Genomic DNA, 22,023 nt, shown 5'->3' on the forward strand with positions numbered 1-22,023 from the left:
TTCTTATAAGCATGAGTAGCTGCCATATACTCTACTTCTATCATGGACAAAGTGACTACAACTTGTCGCTTACTCATCCAACTAATAGCACTACCATTCGTAGTGAAAACATAACCACCGATGGATCTTCTGCTGTTAATGTCACCTGCCCAATTTGAATCCACATATCCATGAATACTTACAGAATGTCAAGATCTAGTAGGATAACCATGATAACACAAGGAATACTTGAAAGTACCCCTCAAATATCTGAACACTCTCTTAACTGCATCCCAATGCACCCGCCCAGGATTAGCCATATATCGACTCAAGACTCCCACTACTTGGGCAACGTCTGGTCTTGTACAAACCATAGTATACATGAGATTGTTGACTGCACTCACATATGATACATTGGCCATGTCCTCCACCTCAGAATGAGATTTTGGACAATCCTCCATAGATAATTTCGTTCCCAATGCAACAAGAACTATCATGGATCTACAAGCTGTCATGCTGAATATCTCCAACACTGAATTCACATACATACTCTATCTTAACCAAAGATTTTTGTTAGATCCGTCTCTTTTGATCTCCATCCCTAGAATGTACCTAGCTGCACCTAAATCTTTCATCTCAAACTGTGCTGACAATTGAGACTTCAAGTCAGAAATAAAATGTCCATTCCCAAACAATAACATATCATCCACATATAAAGCAATAATGAGAGTGCAACCATTATTAGTTTTAAAGTAAACACACTGATCAAATTTATACCTCTGAAATCCCAAACTCAACACATAGGTATCAAAATTTTGCTACCACATCCTAGGAGATTGTTTCATACCATATAAAGACTTTTTCAACTTTCAAACCAAATTTTATTTACCTTTCACTATGAAATTCTCTAGCTGTGACATATAAATCTCTTCCTCCAAATCACCATGAAGGAATGCTGTCTTCACATCCATTTGCTCGATTTCCCAATCATGAACTATAGCAAGTGATAACAAGAACCGAATGGATGTCAGCTTTGCAGCAGGAGAGAAAATCTCATCATAATCTATTCCCTCAACCTGGGAATACCCCTTTGCGATGAATCGTGCTTTATGCTTCTCAACACTGCCATCAATACCCAACTTTTTCTGGAACACCTATTTGCATCCCACGAGCTTACATCCTTTAGGAAAAGGTACCGAATCCCAAGTATTGTTCTTCTACAAAGATGCCATCTCATCATTCATGGCTTCCATCTAGGAATCTGCATCATGCATACCCATAGCCTCTCTAATAGTCCTAGGCTCATCAATGTTAGCAATCAAAGGAAAAATATAACTAGAATCTAACAATCAAATTCCAAACCTATCTGGTGAGTACCCATATCTATCAGGTTTCTGCCTATCATGAGTATACCTCCTCAAAGGCTAAGGTTGAGGTTCTTCATCTTCTTCAAAATTTTCAGAGCTGCTAGAACTCTCCTCATCATCAGGTCCACCAGGAGCTTGTAGTTCTTCTTTCTCAGGGGTAGAAGGAATCTGAGCTACCTCCTTATTCTGTTTCTCTTCTTTCTCTATTTTTATCTCAATAGTGGAAGGTTTCATCTCTCTAAAAATAACACTTCTGCTATAGATAACCTTCTCTGACACTGGATCCCAAAGCTTGTACCCTTTTACATCGACACCATAGCTGATAAAGATACACTTTACTGCCTTGTTCTCCAACTTAGATCTCTTTTCATTTAGAACATGAGCATAAGCTTCACAACCAAATACTCTGAGATGTCTCATCAAGGGCTTCTTTCCTGACCACACCTCCATAGGTGTTTTATCGACAAGTGTTGATGTAGGAGATCTGTTTACCAGATAGTAGGCAATGGCTATTGCTTTAGCCCAAAACTTTTGTTCGAGGCCAACACCACTAAGCATACTCCTAGCCCTCTCCATCAATTTCCTATTCATCCTCTCTGCAACTCCATTCTGTAAGGGGTGTATGGAGTTGTCTTATGCCTCTCAATCCCATGATCCTTACAAAACCTGTCAAAATTTGATGAGCAAAACTCACCACCATCGTCAGTCCTCAAACACTTAATCTTTCTACTAGTCTAATTCTCAACAAGAGCCTTAAACTCCTTAAACTAACTAAAGACTTTCGATTTACTTATGAGAAAATAAACAAATATCCTTCTACTATAGTCATCAATGAATGAAACGAAATACATAGATTTTAAAATTGAAGGAACATTAAGAGGACCAAAAACATCAGAATGTATCAAGTCCAACAACCCAAAAGATTTGTGAGAACTAGAGTAAAACTGAACATGATTTTGTTTACCATACATGCAGTTTTCATAGAAATCGAACTCAAGATTACAATATTCAAGCCCCTCTACGAGGCATTTACTTTTCAAGGTTTTGATACCCTTATCACCAATTTGACCAAGTTTTTGGTGTCATAACATTGTCTTATGTGATAGAAGTTTCATCTCCATAGCATTAACACCCTTAGGTACCCAGAAACAATGACCATCAGATGCAGAAGCAATAGTCCTCTTCATAGCTCCATCTAACGACAAGGATGAAGAATCTAGAGCCCTCTTCTTGGACTCCATAGATGAACTATTGTACTATATAGTGCATGCATCTATCTTATACAAGGTGCCTATCTGAACACCCTTAGCAAGAACCATAGAACCTCTCGTCATCTTACATCCACCTTGCAAGAAAACAACCTGCACACATGCATCACTCAATTTACTTACAGAGAGTAGATTCCGTGCCAAACTCAGGATGTGCATTACACCATTAATCCCCTTCACTCTTCTATTAGGGAATCTAAAATTCACTCTTCCATGACCAACAACCTTTAGATGAGAGTCATCATCAAGATACACCTTTCCACCATCGTATTCTTCATACCTTGAAGACCAACCCTGATGTGAGGTCATGTGAAAAGATGGACCTGAATTGATCAACCACACATCTTCCGATGCATGCGTTGCCATGGCTGTGACAAATGCCTCACCATCATCCTGAGAGGATTTGTCTGAATCTGAATTAGAGGGTCTCTTCTTCTTCTTTTTCTCCTCCTTACATTCTTTATGGAAATGACCGGTTTTGTTGTAGTTCCAACACTTTACCTTAGACTTTCTAGGAGACTTAGATCTCCCATGAGATTTGGATATGCCTTTTCCATCTTTCTTGTCCTTCTTCTTCCTTTCTCTTTTGATCTACCATGAAATGCAAGGGCCTCCTTAGCTATCTCAGAAGTCTTCCTTCACATCTCTTCAGAAAGAAATGATGATAACACTTCATCTAACTTGAACTTGGTGGTTGTAATCCCAATAGCCATAACAAGGTGGTCCCATTAGTTAGGCAAAGAACATAATAGAAGCATGCAATGATCCTCCTCCTCAATCATGTCACTGACAAAAAATAATTGAGCAATAATCATGTTGAATGTATTGAGATGATCAACATCAAATCCTCCATCTCCCATTTTCTTTCTCAAGAAAAAATTGTTTACCAAGGATTTAGCTTGATAAACATCTCCAAGCTTCTTCCAAAGATCTTTCGTATTCTTCTCTTCATGGACATTCAATAATATTGAGTCTACCAAACAGAGCCTTATAAGGCCCTTAGCTTTTTGATCTATTGTATCCCAAACATCTTGTTCTATATTATGAGGTTTTGTTCTAGATATTGTCGCTCATAGATCTCGATCCACAATCATATCCTCCATTTTCAACTTCCACAGTTCGAAGTTGCTGCCATTAAGCTTCTCCATATCAACTTTTGCAGATGTGCTTGCCATATTCTTCCTACAACAAGATTTTGAAAATACTCTGCAAAAGCTCCCACTCAAACTGAGATCAATACAAAATTCCCACTACCCAACAATGGAACCAAAACTGGCCAAGTTTTGATACCAACTGAAAGGAAGCTAAGGTGTGGAAAACACTTACTAATACTAATCTAGAGGGGGAGATAGTGCAAATTTTCTTACAAATCTTCTATTACAAAAATAGAAACATATTCATAGAGAGATAATAAACATGCATAAAGATAAACAATGAACACAAGATATATCGTAGAGAAAACCCTTTCAGGTAAAAAGAACCCACACTCCAAAAGCACATTACTTTGTATTCGAGTAATCAAAATCTTACAATACAATGCTAACACTTAGCTTCTTCAATAGGAGTCTACAACTACAACCCACAACCTAGATTAATTCCGGCAACATAACACTTCTCCTGCAAGACATTACATTACATAACACTCCTCAAGATTACCTTTTATAGAGAAATACAACTCAAGAGGAAGCTTCTAGATGAAGCATCAAGATGGGGTCGTGCATAACATTTGGCCCTATTTTTCGGTCACCAAAAAGCATGCAAATGATACATGTACGTCTCCAAATGACTCCCCATTCAAACATCCTAAGTTGGGCACTCAAAATTTACTATTTTGAGGTATGACAGATGCTCTTACACATCTTACAACTATCATATCTTACAATACTTATAGTTGTAAGAGAATCCTTCATAAATGACTAAATTTGGTTATTCTCCTACAACTCGTCATAACCCTCTCCATGCAAAAGGTATCTCCTTCCTCTTGTCCATTCTGTCATAGATTCTGTCATAGGCCGATACTTGTCAAGATCCTCACATGGGATACCTACCTCCACATGTGCAACATATGTGTCATAAAGTCATTGCCAAGTAGGATGCCACCAAGCCTGTGGATCCCACTAGATGACTATACATTTGTAGGTAATAAATAAAATAATAAAATAATAAATAAATGCATAAGTCAATGTTAGGATTTGCAAAGGTTGAGAGACCTTAATCCCAACATGAACAACATGTTATGTATCAGTTTTCAGATTTATTTGTGGAAATAAAACATGACATTGCCCATTATGCTGTCATTTTCTTTTCAAAATGTTATTCATTTCTTAACATAGCTTATTGACCAACTTTATTTAGAAGGCGTTGAAATATTTAAAATGACATAGCTGTTACTATAGGTCAAATTTTATTTGCTTGGCCACTTGGATGGCCGTTACAATAGTCTTGATAATGATTTTGGTTCAATCAACCTCTCTTAATATGGTTTGATAGTTGAAGCTATGAAAATTATTCTCTATGTTTTGCTACATTGGATTCAAAATGTATCATTTGTGTTTGAATATTTATGATCTTGCAATATATGTGTCAATTTCATAATAAATCAGTCTCAAGTTAATATGAGGCATAACAATGTAAACCATACTAGTTATTCGTAATAGCATGTATAGGTGTGCCTTCATTGGTATACATCTGTGTGAATGCGTATGTATGCATACAAATATGGACATATACATATTCATATCTACACATGTGTATGATGATATAGTCATGCTTATATGTGAACTTATGAATTTCTATGTGCAAAATTTAAAAAGAACATGATACTCTTGCTATTACACTATTCATTTTGAGCATATATTATTTTATGAAAATCAAATATGACAAGTTTATTTTCATATCATTCCAACATGTACCTATTATCAAGAAAACAAAAGAAGTAAATACAAGGTACATCATTTTTTTTTTCTAATTAGTTACTTGAATGTATTAACAATCATATGTATGCACAACAATTAAATAGAAGCATTTACTTTATCATCCATATGCATGAGTTCATGAACTAGGTGATGTGGTTTCCATCACAATCATTGTTTACCAAAATGGCTAGGACTCCCCTCCTTGACCATGTTCCCGCCTTCAACTAATCCTGTATTCACTTAAACTCATTCACACATTAAAAGATCAACCCTTAAAAAATCATAATCACCACATGCACATAATCTAATTCATCACCAATTTCTTATATTAACATTACATCATCATTTCTATCATTAAATCTAATTTAATCACTTAAAATTAAACATATTATTATTTGATTTGATTTTATTTATTCAAACATATATAAAAATGAACTAATTTAATGTCTAAATCAAATATTATTCATTATTTAATCAAGAAAACATAATGAGACATGTGACAATTTTCTAGAACCAAAATAAAGGTAAATGAATGAGAATATTTCACTTGGAATTTGAAGTATGGTATTACCCAGGGAAACAAGAATAATATGTTGTACATGGAGGTTTTTTTTTAAGCATGATAACATCTAAATTAATATTGATCATAAACTAATAATTGAAATCATACTCATGAAGGAATGCTAGTAATTACATATTCTCCCTTTTTATTTGTTGCATGTAAAGAGCATAATAAATTTGGAGGAGACTAGGAAAGATATGTAAAATGATTTGAACCCTGGAAAAACCAATAATCACATGTAAGGATGTAAGGATATTATCATATGACAATATAAGAATATATTAAAATATGGTCATGAAAGAACATATAATGGATGAGAAGAAAGTTGCCCCTGACTGTTTACTAGAAGTAGGATATGAAGCAAGTTAAAGCAACTATAAATACTAAGATAAAGGAAGTTGTAATCCCATAAAGTTGTGATATATTGTTATGGTTTTTATTTTTTATTTTTAATATCATCATTAAAATGTTAGTATAATATATAAACAATGTTATGGGCAAGTAAGATTAGCATAAATTATAATATTTAAGAGTGTTAATCATGGAACATCATATAATCATCCCAATAAAATATCATGTTAGTGAAACATGTAAATAAATAATTGTAATAATAGAAATAATTAGTATCATATGAATAATCATGTTAGTGCATCATCATCATAGTAATAAGTTGAAAAATACCATACAAGATATGTCCTCCAAGTATGAATATCATATAAATAAGATAATATATATAGATAGATCATGGAGATCTAAGTTTAAACCAATGATGTGATCATATTGATTATCTATCAAATTGTTGACATCATGTGTTGTGTTCCTTGTTAACCTCAAGTAGATTGATTTCATCATGATATGAAAGTGAACTCTTCGTAAAGAGGACCAATTGGTATTTTACCTTTCTTTGACAATTGTTCTTGTATTATGGAGGGGATATGTCTATAATGTAGTTTGGGTTTCCATATCATCAGAATTTTTCTTTGGAATTCTCGTAGTGAAAGGAGTTGTGAAAGATGAAGTATCAGTATGAATAAACCTTACTTTATTTTATTTCTATAGTAGGTGACATGTGATATAGGATGAGCAATGTATATGTTTTTTTATTGTTATGAGTAGCAAAATAAGGGTGTTGACCCTTTTTACAAACAACCCATAGGTTGCAAAAAAGAAAAGGCAACAAAACAAGGGTGCTGACCCTATACAAGCTCATGTCAAATAGGCTAATAACATTAGGTTAGAAGACCACTATAAAAAGGACTATCAAACCATCTACAACACAATAGAAGAAAGCTAGGATCCCAACTCAAGAGTGAGAAGAATCACCCACAACACTACTTAGAAGAGTATGGTGGGGGAATATTGACCTTTTCACCTATAAAAAACAATAGTATAGGCAATACTATTATTAGGAGCATCATTACAAGAGGGATCAAGAAGGAAAATTCCCTTAGAGTGTCTGTCAGCACTTGGAGTAGACTGTTGCCACATAAGAACACTTGGAGTAGATTGTTGCTATAGAACAACACTTGGAGCAGACTGTTGTTGTTCACCAAGAGGAGTTTGTTGTTGCACAAGAGCAATAGGAGAAAAGATCTCAGGGATAGAGGAGGACACACCAATAGGAGAAGGATCCAAAGGGGCATCATAGGCCACAATATTAGTAAGAGGCAAAACCTCATCCCATTAGGAGTCATCATCAACATGAGAAGAGTCATCAAAATTAGAAGCAATGACAGTGAAATGATCAACAACCGTATCTTTTGTCCAAGTCACAATACCTTTATGACGCAAGAGAGAGAAATCGGAAGCTAAGTGAGTGGTTGAGAAGCATCTACGATAATGAAAGGGGAGGCCCTCCTAATCCAATGATTGAGTCCATGGCCTATCCCCAACCATAAGAACCACATCCCTAGGGAGAGGCATAAAGATATCAATGTTGATTAGAATGTGAGCACAAGTAGAATGACCCATGAAGGATGTGGTATCATTGACCTTCAAGAGGCATCATATAGAGTTTCCAATGGCCTCATAACAAGAATGCTCCCAAAAATGAAGAGGAAGATTGGGAAGATGAACCCACACTAACCACACATTAAGTGGTTTAGTAAGTGGGTTAAAAGAAGCTATATAAGGTTTTATTGAGAGAGAGTTAACTCCCCAAGCCCACAATTTGCTCAATACCAAGTCACAATCCTCAGAGGAAACAAAGGAAGCAATAAAAAAACCTTTAGCACAAGGATAAAGCTCAATGATGTCAACAACCAAAGGCTTCCAAGAATCACACACCCAATGATGTAGATCTAGAAGGGAAGGAATTTGTACACCAACCCATAATATTTGTAGAAAAATGTGTATGTTGTTAGAGGAATCATTATCATTTAATTTTATGTGAGTATCTTGATTATGTTCACAGTCATGACTATTTTAACTTGTATTAGTCATGTGTTAATAAGATCTTGAATTTCATATTTGAGTCTAATGCATACATATGTAGAATGCCCATACATATGATGATAAGAAGAAAAAATACTTAACCTTGTGTAATGCAATATTGCACATATTCATTGATATAACAAAGGTATAAGTAAGAATCTTTAATTCCAATAGTTATTCTAGTAACATGTGGTCCAAGCTCCTCAAATCTAGTGTGCTCTTTGAACTCTTCAGGTTGATGTGTTCATGATAATATCCACTATGAGAAATAATTTATGCTTTTGAATTGTCCCCATTTTCTAATTTTTTCACAAATGATATATCATTAGAATGAGAAGGGGCTTCATAAATAAAATGACATAAATATAGATCTTCTAATAAACCCTCACATTTGTAGGAACTAACTCACAAATTTGAAGATGAAGGATACATTTTCAAAGGCACTTTTCCTTTGATCTATGGAAGTTAACCAATCAATAAATAATTATTTAAGATTATCATCTTCGAATGTGAAATCCAAGTTAGTGACCATATTTTTTAATTTTAATATGTATTTTTAAATTATCTCATTTTCTTGCTTGCATTACTTAATTATAACAATACTTTTCTTCAGTTCATTGTAATCAAACTAATCCATAAAAAACAAGATTAAACCCATTAAATAAGTGATAAAATGATGTGGAAATGAATGCAACCATGTCAGTTACTTTGAAGGTGAGATGTGTAATGGTGAAAAATTAGGGTTTCCACCCCAAGAGAGATGAAATCCACTAATTTTTGCTTGGGTTGACCATTACATTCAAAAGAGGGGGAATCCAATAAATTCAGTCAAAAACCAACATGGATTAAGTTTGAATATTGATTGGATTGATTGGGGTTTTCTCTTTTGTAAATTGAATTGTTGAATTAAGATAAAGTGCTAGAAATGAAGGTAAAAACATGAAAATAATGAGCTACATCTATGGGATTGAGTCATGCACCTAGATCTGAGAAATATTAGCAGATTCAGATCTGATCCCTGAAACAACACCTAAGATGTTGGGACCGTGGTGCTTGTCGCCATGGTCCTTCAAACTTTTCATACATCGAAGGGGGATTGATTTGTATCTGCAAATAATGTCAATTTTGAAGATCGCATCTTCGTACCTATTTCCTGTACACAAAAAGAAGGGGAAATAGGTTGGGAATAGGAGCTTTCCTAATTCAAACCCCGATTTTGGAATTAACCATGAAATTGAGATAAATATAATTGAAATTGCTGTAATAAAAGATTCTCCTTTTGAGGGAGATGCTAAATAATGATTGAAAATCAAGTGATATACCTCCTTGTGAAGATTTGTTTGTCTCCACATTAGAATAGAGTTTTATGAAGTCTTCAAAAAAAAAGATGAAAATGTCTACTTCAATGCTTGAATCTTGACTTTATTGCTGCTCCAAGGCTTGAAGGAAGACTGATACTAATCAATTGCTCTTGAATGCTTGATTTCTTGATCTCATGTGTGTATTATGATTGTCAGATGCTTGACAAATGCCAAATGAGAGGGGAAAACCTCCTTTTATACTTACCCGTTGGGAAATGAATTAGTTTTCCGACATGAGCTGACACAAAGATAGGAATCCTGCTCAAATTTGAAATGCTAAATTGGGTTTTTGAGGGGCCCAAAATGGGGAGGACCAAGGTGCCACGCCCTAGTCCTACCCTATTTTGGGGCTAGGCCAAGGTACCAAAAACATGGAAAAAGTTAAAAATGGTGCAATACATGAGGGGCATGAGCATAATTAGGTCCCAATCAGGCTAAGGGTCATAAATGCTAAGGTAGGGGCCTGATGCGGTCAAAATTGCAAAGGGGTGCAATTTTAGGATGCTACTTTTATCCCCCACTTTAGTGAGAGTATGAAGTCAATTATACTCTTAGTAAAGTACAAAGGGTTCACATTGAAAAAATTTCACTAAGTCATCGAGGAGGCAAGATACACCAAGTCTCTAGTGGACTTTAGGATCTCATAACTTTGATAACAAGATAAAAGGGACATCGTGAAAGAAAGAGAGAACCATGAATACAAACTAGTAAGGTTCTCTTACTATGAGTCATGAAAAGAAAAAATACCAAAATTACAAAGCAAAAGACTAAGTTCGCTAAGTAATCTAAGTATCAAGATATGCAAGAAATAGAGAATCATTGAGTGGAGTGTATGCCCCCACGTTAAAGCGATTCCATACACCTCATCAAGAGTAATTGATTTAAGGTAGGATACACCCCAAAAGGCAAGAATGCTATCACAATAATATGCCCCCAAGGGAGGACAAATCAAAGGATAATGATCACAAAACACAAAACACGGGGTGGTTTCGCTTAAGTCTGGGGTTAGTATGCTTTTTATGATAAATAATATAAATATATATGCATGTAATTTTCCTCATCCCCAAAGAAAGAAAAACCACCATGGAAGAAGGACACGTGTCTTTTGAGTCAACATAGGAGGGACCAAAAGAGATCTCAATGCTTTGCATAGTCCTCAAGTAGAAAACACTAGGGAAAACAAATAGAAGAATTGAGAGACAAATAGAGGAAGATGACAAATAAGAAAGAGAGGACAAAGAAAATCTACAACATGAATGGAGCTAATCAAGAAAGTCATCCGCCTCCCGATCTTTCTCATCATTCTTTTGGGAAGGTGGCACAATATGCAAGAAGGGATACATCAAGCACAATAGAAGGAGCTATCACAAGTTCTGAACAAGGACCATGCTCTGATGATGAGTCACTTTTTCTATCACTAGGAGCTAGGATTAATGCTTTTGAGAACTGTTTAGATAAATTATTGTCAACATCAACATATCCATATTCATCATCTAAAATATTAGGAACAACATTCTCACCTATTTCTTTATCAATATTAATAAAAATAGGAGCTCTAATAAGAATAGAACTTGAACCATCATTCGTTTTAATGATTTGGTGTTTTTGGGGAAGAAGTAGTTTGAGATGAAAGTTCACGAGCCCTTGCACGACATCTTCGTCGGCGTTCTCTCGCACAATGATTTCATTTAGTTTTAGCCGAAGGTTGTGAAGGTTTAGGATCATAAGGTATAGACTTATTTTCTTCTTTTAAGGAAGGATGCGTAGGAGAAGGTCATTTAGGTTGAACAATAGGAGATGCCAGACACTTTCCTTTGTAAGATGTAGGAGGTGGAGCCACACCATATAAATGAGGAATACCTAGGAGGTTTGGGAAGGAGACCAGGTCCATCATGAGGAGGAGGAATAGGTGTATCCTTAGTAGGAATAATATGTTTATCCTTAGAAGGCATAATAGGTTGATTCTTAGGAGGAAGAGCTTTTCTATCCTTGGGAGGAAGAATATACTCATTTTTAAGAGAATGAATAGAGTCTTCCTTAGGAGAAAGATAATCTCTATCCTTAGGAGGAAGAATAAACTTATCCATAAGAAGAGGCATATGATCATTAGTTGGAGGAAGACTAAGTGTTGGATTTCTAGGTTTACTCAAGGATAAAATCATTTTATTTTTCCATTTTTGATAAGACTTGAAAAGAACATCACTTCTAGGTTGAAGAGGCTAGAATTGTTTAGACCAAAAATAATCAAGACAAACATCTACATGCCTCATTGTAGGTTGATACATGCTATGATGAACAGTTATGATTTTACCATCACGAGGAAATTTCAAACACTTATGAATAGTAGAAGCAATTTCTTTCATGGAAGAGAGCCAAGGATGTCCCAACTTCACATGAAATTGATCAGATCTAGGAATGACAACAAAGACAACATCTAAGAATTTAGACATAACCTCAATAGGAAGTGTAACAGAACCAATAGTAGGACAAGAGAAACCATCAAATAATTTAACTATCACATCAAATTTATCATATGATACTTGATGAAATTGTAAGGTATAAAGATATTCTTTAGTTATAACATTAACCATGCATGCATGATCAATAAGAACTTCTCGTGAGAGCATGTTTTTGATTCTCATAGTGATATATAATTTACCATCGGGCACTTCAATAGTCTCACTAGGATAAAATATGATGCATAAGTCTTTAGGAGGTTCATTTTTATCAATGAGGTTCACCACATTATTAGACTCAAGGCCAACATCATTGGGCGAGAAGGCAAGGTGATCAACCTCAACCACACCATCCACAAATATGATATTGTTATTAATCAAATCTTGAATCTTAATTCTCAAGGAATAACACTTTTTAGTTTCATGACCAAGTTGATGATGGTATTGGAAAAAAACTTTGGAATCACAAAGGTAGGTGACAAAGGCTTAGTTGTGTCAATTGGTTTAATAGGGGGAAGCTTCAACATATTCATTTGTAACAATTGCGACATAATACTATGTAAAGATTCATTAAGATGAGTGAATTCTTTTCTAAATTATTTGGACAAAGGAGGCACACCCATTGTGGCTGCTACTTGAGTATTGTTGTTGTCATTGAACTTGATGAATCCATTATTCGGTTTGAACTTTGCAAAAGGTTGTTGAGCACTTTCACTTTTACCAGTCGGAGCCATTGAAGATGATTGTTCCAATTGACTCACGGTAAGATGATAATTGTGAAGTATTGTGCACAATTGCGTAAAGGAAGTAAACTCAAAAAAGAGAATTTTATCCCTAATATATTTTTGCAAATTAGAAATGAAAATTCTTTGAATATCTTGATCAAGCAAAGGAAAAGAAATTTGAGAATACAGATGCTTATATCTACCAATAAAATCAGTCACTTTTTCTTTAACACCTTGCTTACAATGCATCAAAGCAATCAAAGTAATCTTAGGATCAATGCTATTGTGAAATTATTGAATGAAAGCATTAGCCAATTGTTGAAATGAAGTAATAGAATAAGCAGGTAAAGAACAATACCATTGAAAAGGTTTATCTCTAAGTATTCTAGTAAAAAGTTTAGCCAAAAGCTTTTGATCATGAGAAAAGTCACTACAAAAAGTTTGAAATGTTTTCACATGAGTCAAGAGATCACCTTTTCCATTATAAAGCTCCAATTGAGGGACTTCTACATGTTTAGGAGGGACAAAATGAACAATGTCATTGGATAATAGGCTCGCTACATCAAATGTGGGCACATTATACTTAGATTGATTCATAGAAGCTATTTGTTGTTGCAAGGAAGACATTATTTGAGATAGACTATATTGATGGCAACTTCGGTGGATGGATTGAAATTGGAAATATTGGATTGAGAAGGAGGAGTCATATTTTTATATGAAGGTGGAGGTTGAGAGAAAGGAGGGATATTGTTATATGAAGGTGGGGGTTGAGAATAAGGAGGTGGAACACTATTGTAGGTAGGTATTGGAGAAGATTGGGTAACAAATGGAAGGGTTGTAGGAGGAGGTGTAAGAGAATTTTGATTATTAGAGTTTCCCCCTTGATTAACATGTGTAGGTATAACATTTTGTGTGGAAGTGTCCATGATATTAGATGTAAAGGTGGGAACACTGGCCATAGGTATGGTCATAAGAAAAAAATGGTTGCCTTGACTAGGAGGTTGTGTATAACCAAGGACTTCATCAAAACTCATCATAGACATGATATTAGTGTCAACAATATGAGAAATACCACACAAGATATGAACACCAAGTTTATCACTTTGAACCATTGTTTTTAATCCTTCAATTAGTGGTAGAGCTTCACTTTTTGGGTATTGTTGACTCATCCATTGTTGAAGATTTTCAAATTGATTGTCAATCTTTGCCAATTGGTCAATCAAAACCCTAGTTAGTGATTCATCCACATAATGAGAATTATGTAAAGAATGAGGATAAATGACATCATTTGTAGGATTGGAAGAACCACCAACATCGTCATGGAATAAGTTATCCAAATTAGGCTCCATCTCCTCAGTAATTAAACCTTGGGAAGCCTTAATTCTACAACTTCTTCTCACAGGGATATTATAGGTTGGACTAATAGTAGTAAAAGTCATGCACTAAGGGAGGGAAATTTGAAATTTGAAATTTGGGATTTGAGATTTGAGATTTGCAAAATAATTGAATATACAAAATTTAGAAAAATGATCATTTAATTAAATAGGCAAATTAATTTTTGATTTTGAAAAGATAAAGAATAATTGTGAAAAATGATGCAACCCACTAGAAAATTTAAATTTAAAATTAGGGCTTTGTTAAAACAACCTCTTAATTTTGAAATTTAATTTTAAAATTAGATCCAAGGTTGAAATTGAAATGATTAATCCAAAATTGGGCAACCCACAAGGCTAATTTAAATTTAAAAATTAGGGCCCTTTTAATTAAGCACTTAATTTTAAGATGAAAATTTGAATTTGATCTAAGATTGTAATTTTGAATTTGAGGCGGCTCTAAAATGATAAATTCAAAATTGAAACAACCCACAAGCTTAATTTTTAAATTTTAAAAAATTAGTGTTTTTGAAATTAATCTCTTAATTTTAAAATTTAAATGTTAAATTAAACTTGTAAGTGAAATTTAGAATTTTTAAATTGAAAAACACTCAGATATGAAATAAATCCAAATTAAGCAATTCACAAGCTCAATTTTAAATTAAAAAATTAGGGTTTTGGTGAAATTAACCTCTAAATTTTAAAAATTTGCAAGGAAATCTGACTTGTAAATGAAAATTTGACTTGTAAATTGCATACACACTCAGATTTGAGAACATTAATAAGAATTAAAAGGTGTAAGGAGTTGGGTTCACCAAAATGTAATGGTGAAAAATTAGCGTTTCCACCTCAAGAGAGATTAAAACCACTAATTTTTGCTTGGGTTTGATGAATACTAAGAGGGGGGGTGAATTAGTATGCCAAAAATCTTTGTACTTAAACACCTTGCTAGACTAACAGTAAACCGGTAAAATAGTTTAGCAGACAAACCGGTTAGCACACATGCAAACTAAATAGCAAATAATGCATTCACCCATAGAAGCACAAACACCATAACACAGGAGATTTTGATGTGGAAACCCAAATGGGAAAAACCACGGTGAGATGGAACTCACAAGTAACTATCTGCAAAATAGGAACCAGACCGGTTAAGGTCAGACCGGTTAAGGTCATACAATGTTCTTTACTAGAATAGATCCTGTTAGGAATCTCAATCTCTGTTAGGAGATAAGTCTGATTAAAGACTACCTTGCTAGAGGATTTTAGATCCACAGATGTGAACCACCTTGTTAGAGGATTTACAAAAGGCTTTTAGGCCTACCCGGTTAAGGGCTTCAAACTTGTCGAAGATGTGAGTAATCAACAAGTGAGTGATCTAGCTAACAACACAGATTGCTTGGTTAGATCCTTGATAGCACGTTCCTAATGCATTCTAGCATTACTTAAGTCTTCTACACATTCATACTCTCTCTAACTCATCAACCACCTTAAAACCTAGCAACAACATCAACAACCTAAAACCCTAGACATGATGTCCTTATAAAGGAATCTGATTTCATGTCGGTCCAATAGGATTACAATACAATTTCCTAGGTTCAATGCATCTAGACATATTCTATAACATGACACAAAAAGCACTGTTGAAGTGTCGGCACCATCAAACAATCGGTGGATGGTAACTCATCACAAAATGCCAGTTGGTAACTCATCACAAAGTATTACCGGTTCATACAAAATACCGGTTTAAGCAAAATACCGGTTGCCAGTTTGACAAAATGAAGACTGGGAAATATGTGTTCTGCTGCTTTGATCCTGTGTACCGCTTGAGATCCTCAAACAGCTTGGGGTCAACATACCGCTTCAGATCGGTAATCACTTTCTGCAAAACACCAATAGTCTAAGGACTATAATGCATCATACCGGTTGGAACAGGTACCGGTTGAGCTTTAACTTATACATACAAAAATGATCTCAATGCAAGTGTGTGTCCATCAATGACAATCACAACATAATCATCAAAAATGCCAACAGGGTTGACCATTACATTCAAAAGAGGGGGAATCCAATAGATTCAATAAAAAACCAACAAGGATTAAGTCTGAAAACTGATTGGATTGATTGGGGGTTTCCTCTTGAATTATTGAATTAAGATAAAGTGCTGGAAATAAAGGTAAAACATGAAAACAACGAGCTATAGATGCAAGATTGAGCTGTGCACCTAGATCTGAGAAATATTCATAGACTCGGATCTGATCCCTGAAACAACACCTAAAATGTGGGGACTGTGGTGCCTGTTGCCATGGTCCTTCGAACTTTTTGTACACCGAAGGGGGATTGATTCGTCTCTGCAAATAATGTCGATTCTAAAGATCACATCTCCATACTTGTTTCCTACACACAGAAAGAAGGGGAAATAGGTTGGGAATAGGGGCTTGTCTAAGACAAAACCTAGTTTTGGAATTAACCATGAAATTGACATAAAGATATTTGAAATTGCTGTAATGAAAGATCCTCCTTTTAAGGGAGATGTTGAATAATGACTGAAAATTGAGTGATATACCTCCTTGTGAAGATTTGTTTGTCTCCACATGAGATTAGGGTTTTATGAAGTCTTCAACAAAATAAGATGAAAATGTCTACTTCAATGCTTGAATCTTGACTTTATTGTTGCTCCAAGGCTTGAAGGAAGATTGATTACTTCTCAATTGCTCTTGAATGCTTGATTACTTGATCTCATGTGTGTATTATGATTGTCAGATGCTTGATATATTTCAAATGAGAGGGGAAAGCCTCGTTTTATACTTGCCCATCGAGAAAACTAGTTAATTTTTTGACATGAGTCGACACAAAGATAATAATCCTGCTCAAATTTGAAATGTTAAATTGGGTTTTTGAGGAGCCCAAAATGAGGAGGACCAAGGTGCCATGCCCTGGTCCTACCCTATTTTGGGGCCATGCCAAGGTGCCAAATACATGGAAAAAGTAAATATTGGTGCAATACACGAGGGGCATGAGCATAATTAGGTCCCAATCAGGCCAAGGGGCACAAACGCTACGTAGGGGCTCAATATGGTCAAAATTGCAAAGGGGTACAATTTTAGGACACTACAAGATGACTCAAGCTTATATTACGTAACCTAGCAATTAACTTTCCCTTATAATTATATAAGTGAAGTATATAGCTTGGAAGGACCATACATAAAGTAATGGATCACATCTATAATCATGTTTTATGAAACATGGCACCACAAATCCACTTGGTAAAGGGTAAATGAAAATATCACATGCCAAAAAATTATAATGCAATATCTTAATGGTAGAATATTTCTTTTTAAATATTTCCTCACATCTTTCAATAAAGTTATCTAAATGGTCTAATCTACCTATGATGGAGTTCCAAGAATATGAAACATCATAATCAACATTTTAAATAGCTTTATTTGTAGGTAATTATCATAATTGGTAATGAAGGAAGATATAAGACATACATAACTAGATAATTATATATCCTCACACAAGCCAAGTAAAAATTATAATAAATCCTCATGGTTCTTCTTGTTTTGAAGTGTGTAAGTCATGAGTTTTTTTAGTGGGAGATGTAAAAGATAATTCTCCACAATAAATCTAATATATAATATATGAAAGCATAAAAATATTTGAATTAAAATCCCCATGGTTATAAAAAATAGGAATATCATCATCATGCATGAAAATATCCATGTGAAGAATGTGACCCAAAATCATGTATCAAAGAGCCACCATCCACATAATGAAAAGATAAATAAATAACACTATGATTCTCACTAAATATATCATTAATAAACCCTAAAATAAAGGACATAAAAGGATGATTGTGAGCTACATGGGGGTAGCAACCTCATGTGAAGGTGAACATAAACATTGTATCATGCAAAGACACAACACCAATGAGAGAAGAATTACAATTATAATAAATTTGATCACTAAAATATGCATCATAAATAAGCACCCTATTGGCAAGAGACACTAAATTATTGTTAAGATGTTGTCATTGATGGCAACTGGAGTTAGATATTTAATCCACAATCCATAATTCATTCATACTAGAAGACTAACTGAGGTCCGGTGAGATAGAACAGTGTATCTGACAGTGTACAGTATCCTGGTTGTCAGATCATTTGTGTTGAATATTTTATGTTGCGGATCTCAAAAAAGCATTGTGGATGTGTAATATGTCTTATTCTAGGTTTATGGCCTTCGGTGTTGATTTTTGAGTGAGTTGGATGGTCCGGTATACAAGTTTCTGGTTAAAACAATGTTCATCAGTAGTAATGTGTGGAGATTCGTTGTGCAGATCATGTAGAGTAATTTTGGTGATTGTTTGTTTGTTCGAGGATGTTAAGACGACATGTGGGAAGTGTGTGAAAAATTTGTTTTGTTCTGCATGATTGTTTTGGATTGGATTGAGCCAACTTGGGTAAAACCTTTTATTTGTGTGTTGTACGTTTTTGGGCCGACAGGAAGTACACGTAAATTGATGTTGCGAAGATATAAGACTGATTGATATGATCATTTTCAATATCGGTAGTTATGTGTGAAGTGTGTATGAATGATTGTGCACAGTTTCATGTGTGCAAGTGAAGGATTTGAGCTTTGGAATATAGCAAAATATTAGAACATAGCAGTGTAGCAGAGAAAAATAAGATAAAGTATTTTGTGCTTAATCGGAATTGTATTTTGGCATTTGTAGATACTATTTATCAGTTCAAACATTCCAATTATTATATGTAATCATTTTTAAGGCAGTGAGCCTTCCGAGGTTGTAGCCCTTATTGTAATATGAGTAGTGATCTCTAAGAAGTGTGCCTGAATGCATGTGCATTCCTCTTATGTAATAGTATTATACTTCTAACAAGGTATATTAATATTGTGGGTCTCAATCCCACAATGGTTTTTCCCTTAACTGGATTTCCACAAAAAAATAATGGTGTTATGGTGTTGTGGATTTTTGCTTTATCTTTTTGCATCTTTCTTTTGTTCAGTTGCTTTAAGTGGTTGAAGAATGAGATTAAGAATGTTAAAAATTACAAAACACTAATTCACCCCACCTCTCAGTGTTCCTTGTTTCCAACAATTGGTATCAGAGCTTAGTTCCTCAGAAGAATCCTAACAGCATGAGGAGGATCGAGGAAAGTGAATCAATGGATTTTGGTAGTCTTAGACAATGACTTCTTGTGGCACTTGAGGATCTTGATCATTCAAAAGATGAGGTTCGACAAATAAAGGAAAATCTTAGAGATGATGAAAACTTAATTGAATCATTCAAAGACCAGTTGAACAAAACAAGAGAAAAGAGAAAGGAACTTGTTGATAAGCTAAAAGAGAAATAAAGTCAAAGCATTGATGAAGAAGCCCTGAAGGAAAAGACAAAATAATGTGAGAGACTTTCTAGAGCTAATATAGTCCAGAAGAATGAGATGGAATCTATTGTGATGAGATTGACAAAGGAGATTGAGGAAAGGAATAAGAATGAGGAAAAGCTTACTCAGTCCTTGAAAGAGAAATTTGAAGAATGTTGTGGACTTGAGAATGAAATTGGACAACTGAAGCTTGACCTACAAGACTCCAGACAACATGCGGAAGATCTTGAAAGGCATATTATTCTTCTTAGATATGATCTTGATGTTGCAAATGAGTACAAGGAGAAGTCCAAAATCAACTTAGCCAAGCTTGATGAAATGCTTGCTAGTCAGAAGAATCCAAATGATAAACAAGGTCTTGGATTTGAGAAAGGTGAAAGCTCCAAATTAGCATAACAGAAGAACAATTCAAGAAGGCCTCTAGTAAGGCAACCTAATTCTCATAAATTCAATGGTAACTATTTTGTTTGCAATAAATTTGGTCATATGGCTAGTCAATGCAGAAATAGGACGATCAATAATGTTCCATCTTTTACCGGTCAATGTTTCAAATTCAACAAGTATGGTCACAAGTCAAATGAATGCATAAATAAGATGAATAAATTTCCAAATAGAAGAAATGTCAGATGTTATGCATGTGGTATGTTTGGACATGTTGCTAATCAATGTAGATCAAGAAGAAATCAGACGAATTTCAGACCTATGTAGGCAAATGTTGTTTTCTATGCTTGCAACAAATCCGGTCACATTGTTAAGTACTGCAAAAGTAGAAATGTGAATAGGAGAGGTTTGGAAGACAAGAACAAGAATGTGAAAGTAGATGAAAAGGGAAAAGTGAAAGTTGAAGAGATCAAAGATTAGATGAAGAAGACTTGGGTTAAGAAGAGTGATTATGAAGTAGGAGGTGGGTTCGCACATGATTCCGATGCTGGAACTACATCCAATAATTGAACTAAGGCATTCGACTTGGGAAAAGTTATCATGAAAATATTACAAACCTCCTATTTGAGATCTGTGCCCGAATCCCATAGGTTGCACAAGTTGATGCACTTGAAAGGCTCCAAGACAAAAAAACAAGTCCAAAGAGTTAGATGTTACTTCCAGCCAAAACAACACAATAAAAATGGACAAAAACCTCAAAATGAATACCAAGAAAGATTAAGAAGCATGTAAATGAAGCATGAAACAAAAAGAAGAGAGAAGAGACTCCCTTAGATGCTACCAATGATTCTCCTTAGATAGCTCTCCCTTTTCTTTCTCCTCTCCAAGATCCAAATGAGTGTAGCTCTCAATTTTTAGCACTAACCATGGATGCCAAATGGAGATTCAAAAATGGTTGGAATATGATCTTCCTATTGCTATGCAAATGCTAGAAATAAGATTGCTATGAGAAAGCTTAAGTCCCTATACTAATGCAAGTATAGTTATAATTCTCTAATGCTTCCTCTTTTGCTTGAGGAATGAGGCTCTATTTATAGGCAAAATAGTTGAATGGATGACCAAGATTGATTGGGCTTGTGGAGGGCTAAGATTGCATGATTCATGATCCATGTGATTGTTTCCAAACCAATGCAATGATGACAAGTGTCACCATGAGAGGGTTTGAGAGGAGAAGGAAGATGCATTTAATGCCTGAGAAAACATGAGGGTTACCCTGCATGGTTGGGGTTATAGGATAAAGATATTATCCAAGGGTAAGGTTATTACCCAATGGGTAAACTTCTATGCAAGGTTTACCCATGGTTAAGCCTTGACCAAAGGGTCAAGATCCATGTGGGTTAGCGTGTTGAAGAAGAAAAACATTTATGACTCTGTAAGAGTCTTAAATGGTTGAGATGATGGGTTGGGGGTTAATTTTGGTTTAGGATTGTGCAAATGATTAGAAGAGGGATTAGGCTAATTTAGAAGGGCTTAGAAGAATCTAGAAGGAGGTTAGAAGAATCTAGAAGGAGGTTAATGAGAAAGTAGGTGAGGATAAAGGGAATTTTAATTAAAATAAAATTCATTTATTTCAACTAAATTGTGCAACTTGTATTTGTAGGAGAATGCAAGTGGATGGGGAGTTTTAAATAAATATTGATTTATTTAGATAGGGATTTGATTTGGGTTTTTAAATAAATGTTAATTTATTTAAATGAGGGGAAGGGGGGAATTAAATAAATTTATTAATTTATTTAATAGATAA

This window comes from Cryptomeria japonica, chromosome 3 (assembly GCF_030272615.1).
Source record: "Cryptomeria japonica chromosome 3, Sugi_1.0, whole genome shotgun sequence".
Lineage (NCBI taxonomy): Eukaryota > Viridiplantae > Streptophyta > Pinopsida > Cupressales > Cupressaceae > Cryptomeria > Cryptomeria japonica.